The following is a 7,838-nucleotide window of genomic DNA, read 5'->3' on the forward strand; positions in this document are numbered from 1 at the left end:
AAAAAAAAAAACTGGTGGCAAAAATGGAATTGAAGTAGTTAAAATGGGTAAAAAGAAATAACAAAAGTGGGCTTAAAGCAGTAAAAATGAATTCAAAGTAGCAAAAACATTGAAAAAAGGCAAAAACTGCAAATAAGGCCGATGGAAATAAACAGAAAACAAAATAAAGGTTTAAAATTAAAGTCAAGTTCATTAATGTGGGGATTCAAACTGGTTAATGTGACTTTCAGTGGGTCATTTCTGAGCTCATAGTTCCCTTTATAAAGGTTTTGTGGGGGATAATATTTCACATTAAGACATAAGAGAGCCACACGCTGAGGATCGCTGAGTCAGCGTCTCCAGTCTTCAGAGCTGTTAGAGGGACAGATGATGGAACACAGTGGTAAACATGGAACATGCTCCTGTCCCAACATTTTTGGAACACGTTACATGGAACTTCAGAATGTGTTTGTTGTAAAACTGTTTATCTGTTTAACATGAAATATATTTTCTTTTTGTTGAATTCAGTTGAATGTAGAGTGAAAAGGAAATCGTGTTTATTTACATTTCACACAACGTCCTGATATTTTTGTAAATAAAATGACAGTTCCTGTTTACACTAAACATGTCAAATAGATGATTTAGTGGTAAATGTGGATAACGTCTGATGTTTTTATGTTTTTACAGAGCATCGGGCCTGTCTGAGTGTTCTTCAGTATTCGCTACATGGATTCTGACCTCATCGTCTCCCCTGTGTCTTATTTGGTTATCTGTCTTATAAACCTAGACCCTGTGGTCCTTTTCTGTCATTTATCTCTGTTTTTCTGCTCCTGCAGCCTTACAGTAGTGTCTTTGTCACTTCTCTCCTCTGTACACTAAAGTCCTCTGAACTTTTCTCTTATCTCCTCCATTTCTCACAATCCCACCAAATGTTTCCTGAGGACAATGAAAAAGCTGTCCTTTCTTTTCTTCTCTTGAAGGCCCAGAGATATTCTTCTTCTCTTTTTTGTTTCTGCCACCGGGCCTTTGAAGGTCTGGCTGGTCGCGGCTGAACTCTGGCCAGAAGGCATCTGTTACTCAACAACATCTGTTCCTGTTAGTCTCTTTCTCCCAGCATGCCGAGGGACACGCAGCCTCTCCCAAGGGTGGCCTTTTGTGTGCCCCATTGTCAATTCCATCATTGTCTGCTGAAGTCTGTTCCCATAATGCCGCGGGGTTATAAACCCCCTCCGGAGGCCACCTCTACCGGGCCGATGATTTACAGTTATTTGTGTCTAAATACAATCAGCGTCTTTGTGCAGCAATTAAGGAAGAAAAGTGAGGGGAATTTAAAGAGGAGGCTACATGTAGACGTAGATCCTCCTGGTCAGATGTTACTCTGATGTTCAGAGAGGCTACATGTAGACGTAGATCCTCCTGGTCAGATGTTACTCTGATGTTCAGAGAGGCTACATGTAGACGTAGATCCTCCTGGTCAGATGTTACTCTGATGTTCAGCCACAGAGAGGTAGAGTACTGGGGCACTAAAAATCCTGCTTGCTGTATAGTAACTGCATGTTTGCTGCGTGCTTGCTTTGTATTTGCTGTGTGTTTGCTGCGTGTTTGCTGCGTGTTTGCTGCGTGTTTGCTGCGTGTTTGCTGCGCGTTTGCTGCGTGTTTGCTGCAGAGTGTCCTCTCTGGCTTTTACCATTGGGTCTCAAACCAGGTGTGTGCTGCATGTTGGCTGCATCTCTGCTTTCACAGTCCTGTTTTTCTTCCTAAGTTTGACCCTGATAAATGCCTCTACAAGCATCTTTTATTGTACAACTCCACTTCTAAAAAAGTTGGGCTGGTTTGTTAAAAGCAGATAAAAACAGAATGCAATACTTGCAAATCTCATAAACCCATTTTTATTCACAATAGAACATTAACAACACATCAGATGTTGAAACTGAGACATTTCAACATTTCTTTAAAATTTTAGCTCATTTTGAATTTGATGGCTGCAGCACATCTCAGAAAAGTAGGGACAGGGCAAAGAAAGGCTGGAAAAGTAAGTGGTGATAGAGAAAAAACAGCTGGAGCAGCATTTTGACACAAATAAGGTTAACTGTCAAGGGGTCGGTAACATGGATGGATATAAAAGGAGCATTTTAGAGAGGTGGTTGCTGAGAAGTAAAGATAGGCAGAGGAGCACCAATCTGTGGAAAAACAAGGCCTAAAAATTGTGGAACAGTTTTAGAAAATATGTTCCACAATTGAAAATAGTGAAGACTTTGAATCTCCCTCCATCTACAGACCACAATATCTTCTAAAGGTTCAGAGTCTGGAGAAATCTCTGAGGAAGGAACAAGGCTGAAGGTCAGTACAGGATGCTGGTGAAAAACACAAGGAGGCCAGAAAAAGTCCCTGAAGGACTCTGAGACTGTGAGAAACCAGATTCTCTAGTCTGATGAAACCGAGATTGAACCGTTTGGCCTCATTTCTAAATCTGGAGGAAACCAGACGCCGCTCATCACCTGCCAAATACCATCCCAGCAGAGACGCATGGTGGTGGCAGCATCATGCTGTGGGGGGGTTTCAGCAGCAGGGACTGGGAGTTCAGGGATATCTGAAATGAAACCCTGTTCTGCAGTGCTCAGGACCTCAGACTGGGCCCAGACAGAGCCCTGACTAGATCCCTATCCAACATCTCTGGAGAGACCTGGAACTGTCTGTCCCCAGCGGTCCCCAGCGGTCCTCAGCGGTCCTCAGCAGTCCCCAGCGGTCCCCAGCGGTCCCCAGTGGTCCCCAGTGGTCCCCAGCGGTCCTCAGCGGTCCTCAGCAGTCCCCAGCGGTCCCCAGCGGTCCCCAGCGGTCCCCAGTGGTCCACAGCGGTCCTCAGCGGTCCTCAGCGGTCCCCAGCGGTCCCCAGCGGTCCTCAGCGGTCCCCAGCGGTCCCCAGCGGTCCCCAGTGGTCCCCAGCGGTCCCCAGCGGTCCCCAGCGGTCCTCAGCGGTCCCCAGCGGCCCCCAGCGGTCCCCAGTGGTCCCCATCCAGCCTGACAGAGCTAGAGAGGATTAGCAAAGAAGAATGGCAGAAAATCCCCCAACCCAGGTGAGTGAAAAAACCTGGAGGCTGCGATTACTGCCGAAGGTTCTTCACCTCAGTGCTGAGTAGAGTGTCTGAATACTGTCGTCAGTGTGATATTTCAGGTTTTTTTTTAAATAAATGTGCATAAAGTTTGAAAATTCTGTAGTCATTTTGTCATGATGGGTTACTGAGTGTTCTTTTACTGTAGCATCAGGCTGAAACAGAACAAAACTGAAAACAGTGAAAAAGGGGCCGGATACTTCCTGATGTATCTAAGTGATGTTTTCATCAGAATATTTTAAAGCAACTAAAGCATCGATAAAACATTAATATGAGTGTGTCACATTTACACTTACTTTACAACCTGGTTGTTTAAATTCCTTCAAATAGAATAAATGTGACAAAAGGGAAATACCAAAATGTGAGGACTATTAATGACTGAAACTGTTGAGGATAAAAATGCATCCCTTTAATTTTACACGCGTTTATGTCCCTTTGGACCAAAATGGCTCATTTCATACATTAGGCCAGGGGTTTTCAAAGTGTGTGAGAGTGAGCAAAAATTAAGAGAAGATTATTCATTCAGTGGACCCCCACCAACATAAAGATTCAGAGTGAAAAAAAACAACCATATTTTCAAACATTTATGTCTAATTTTAAACACTTTAAACATTTTTATATCTTTGATATTTTGGTCTGCAAATGTTCTTAAACATCCATCTTTACCAGGTAATCAGTTGTTTGGTTTCAGTAATGAATTTATTGCCAATACTACCTGATTATTCTGCTCTGATAATCCTTAAAGCAGCGTTACTCAACCAAAGAGCCAAACTGTTGAAAAATACCTCTGCAAGAGCCACAATCTAAGAGGTGGAAAGTGGTGAAACAGCTTAAAGTAGCAATAAAATTAAGTCAAAGATGGCAAAAATGGTCAAAAAGCAGCAAAAAATGGGTGAAAATTGGCAAAAATGGGGATAAAAAGTCAAACTAAGATGGGTGAGAAGTGACAAAAAAAATGAGTAACAGGTGACAAAAAAATGGTCCAAAGGTGGAAAAAAAGGCAAAAAATGAGTAAAAAAGCAGTCAAGAGTGTCAAAAATGGGAAAAAGTAGGAAAAAATTGTATTTAATGACGAAAAGATGCTTTAATGGGCGAAAAGTGGCAAATAAATGGTGATAAATGGCAAAACTTGGAAAAAGTGGGAAAAAAGTAGTATTTAATGACCAAAGGTAGCTTAAATGGGTGAAAAGTATCAATAAATGGCATAAAGGGGCAAAAAAAGCAACTTAAGTCTTTTCATTTTGCTCCATGCACAGCAGAAGTTAGCGAAGCAAATCACCTTTTATCAGGTTTATGGTTCCGGCCTTCCCTGAAGCTCTGTGGCGCCCCCCAGGGGAGGCCCGCCTCACACTTTGAAAACCACTGCATCAGGCTATACAAATAATATTATTAATAAAAATACATTTTTACTTTTTAATTTTTGTATACCAATCTTTCTAAACTCAGAAACATCAAATGTTCGTAACTTTTTAAGAACTTTAACCCTTAAATTTAAAGGTGCTGTTGAGGCATCCCCTTGTATTTAGATGAGACAAAAAAAAAAGGTCATTTTTAATGTATAACATGCAAAAACTAACCCGACACGGCAGATGGATTAGTTTCACACATCCATCTGGTAAACCTCCCATAGACGGTGTTTGGGAAAGGTCAGAGCCTTTGAAGAAAAACTAGGAGGGTGATTGGATGAACATTCAGTCTGTCACATCTTTACGGGCCAATCAGAGCAACAAAACACGAGACGTAGCCGCTACGGAGGATAGAGAACTACATAACGGTAACCATGGCAACTGTAGACATGTCAGTACACAACTTTAGTGGTTTTAGAAAGGAAAACAACTCACTGCTGTTCTCTGTTCTTCTTTTAACCAAGAAATGTCGTCAAGTTGTGATAAAACTGGCGCTTTAGCAGCATCCACGCTAATCTCTTCCTCCATAACTGCACCGGTCTCTTGTTTCTGCTTGTTTACGTCACGACTCCGCCACACCTGAAAGTACTGCCCCTCGACCCTGATTGGTCCTGTTACTTTCTAACCGGGCCCAAACGGTTCAGACGGGAGCTTTGAAGATGGATTCACCAGTGAGAAACCCGGAAACGAGCGAATCCATCTGCTTTGTAAGGTTACGCAAAAACCACAAAAGGCAAAATGGCGACATCTGGTGGAAAACAGTATAATTACAACTTTAACCACACTTCTAAAGAAAAATCTCCAGCATTTATTTCATAAATGTTTTCATGTTCTCATGCAGGGGTGTCAAAATATAAGTGGCCCTAAAATATGAGGTCTGCAGATTTCCTCCTGTATAAAAATGTAAACTGAACCTTGATGATATCAGATATCCTTAAGTCATAAAATAAAGAGTAAAAATAACTAGATCAAAAGAAATGTGGAAAAACATATTAATTTGTGTTTTCATTTCAGATTTTCAATTTTGCATTTTACAATTATGACTCCAAGCTATTATTTGGACTTTAACTTCATATTTTGACTGTTTACATTTATTTTTTTCCCTTTTTGTCTCATATATTAACTTTTTCAACATATAATTTTGACTTTATTTAATATTTTGACCTTCTCAATTTATGATTTTGACTTTTTATCTCATATTTTAAACTGTCAATTTATTATTTTCACTTTTTGTATCATATTCTGACCTTTTCAATTAATTATTTTCACTTTTTATCTAATATTTTGACCTGTTATTATTTCGACTTTCATATCATATTTCGACCTTTTAGGTGCACCATGTTCCATGACTTACGTTTTTATATTTTGCCCGTTAAAATCATTATTTTAACATCTAATGTTGGGTTTTGACCTTTTGAACAAATAAGTTTGACCTTTTACCTCAGATTTCGAGCCTTTTAACTTATCATTTTGACTTTTTAAATCTCAAAACCATGTATTACTTCAGCAGACAATTATTTATTATTTTTTCCCATAATTCATTACTGGTGAGAAATGAGGTTGACAGTTAACCTGTTCAGCTCGAGCCTCTTTTATTAGGCTACTGCTCTAAATTTCCAGTCCATCTTTAAATGAGTATAACTCCAAAACTACAAACTCTATTTGAACGATTGAGGTGCCATTATGAAGAGGACACTGGTGAAATTTAGTCAGAAATGTAAATATGTGTATTTATGTTACTGGATAAGGGAGAATCAAGTTGGCATATGAAAAATTTCATTTTCGCCTTTTTTTTTTTTTTTTTTTTTTTTTTTTGCAATTTTAGCACAAATATATCTCATAGAAATAATGCAGTTGAGATCCAGAAGTCTCCAGTAGACCAAAGCTACACATTTTTACATGAACCCTTTCAACTTTCATGCCACTAAAGGATTATCAGACAAAATCAGAGAGATTTTAGTGAAAAATATCCAGGCGAAATACCCTCTTGTGCCAAATTGAAAAATCACAGTTATCAAACTTTTTTACTCATATGTCATTATAGGTGGTCACTGCATCATGGAATTCTATTTCCCCCCCTCAGGTCACCCAGACCTCCATATATTTCCTTTTCAAGGGAAGTCTTACGGAGGAACTAAAGTTTGACACCAAGAGGAGCAGGTTTATTTTCAATGGTACAAAAAACAACACAAAATAAAGTGCATAAAACTAAAAAAAACTGTTGAAACAAATGGAGACTGCACAAACATGACTAGAGTTTTCAGTAGAGGCTGGACTTTCAAATGAGACCATGTTTGTGTCTGTAGTACCAGGAACCATCCCATAGGGGGCGGAAGTGTCTGACTACGTAGCGCTACGGCCACTTTGATATGTGGTCATTGATTTGAGTCCTTTTTCAGTTGGATGCGGTGCAGGTAAAAATGGTTTATTTGGGCTTGTAGCTGAGCTTCTTCTGTTTAATGTGATGTGTAACAGGACTGTTTTTGTGCTAAAATAGAGAGCGCAGAGCAAGTTTGTTTGGATAAAGGCGGGTTAAGGGGTTAAAGGGGTTAAATGTGGACTCTGTTAGGCCCTCAGGTTAGACCTTAATTTAGAACCCGGCCCCTTCTGTGATTGAGTTTGACACACCTGTATGGCTCCAGGATTAAAAAGATCCAATTAGAATGGAAGTAGATGGGACCAAAATGGACACTAGGGAGACAAACGTCAGGATTTGTGTACACAGTGCATTATAGGCATGGGGTGTGTTATTTTTCAAAAAGCCATAAAAATACAAAAAACTGCCAAAGCTCATGCCTGAGGCTTGAAACTCCTAAAATGATAGTGGGATAAAATAAGGTAATGGTAGGGTAAACTGAGACTAAAACTAAGGAACATTTTCATCCAAAGACTGAACTTAAACTAGCTGAACTCTTTTACACTTCTTTAAAGTATTTTTGTTGGAAACAGGAAGAGCAGAGAACCCCAGAGAGGCGTTCCTCAGCCCCGATGCGGTTTTAGAGCCATGAATTACCTGCCTGGCTCTTTAGGAGGACTGGGAGTGGTAAATCTAGCGTAGGGACATTGTTTTTTATGAATAGGCCCCCTCTCTGGTCTCCAGGGAGACACTTTCAACTTCTGGCAGTCGCCAACAGTGTGGGCATAGAAAAGCCCCCCATGGGGTCGCCAGGGGAAGACAACAGATGTTACTGATTAACTTTGCTCACAGAGCCTAAAGAAGAGTTTTCACAGATGGACACAACAAAAGTCGCACGCCGTTCGTTTCACCTTTAGCAATATTTATTTGGAAAAATAGTCTTGGCTAATTCCTTCATTCAAAAATGGTAAAGGAGACGGTAACATA

This window comes from Cheilinus undulatus, linkage group 4 (genome assembly GCF_018320785.1).
Source record: "Cheilinus undulatus linkage group 4, ASM1832078v1, whole genome shotgun sequence".
Lineage (NCBI taxonomy): Eukaryota > Metazoa > Chordata > Actinopteri > Labriformes > Labridae > Cheilinus > Cheilinus undulatus.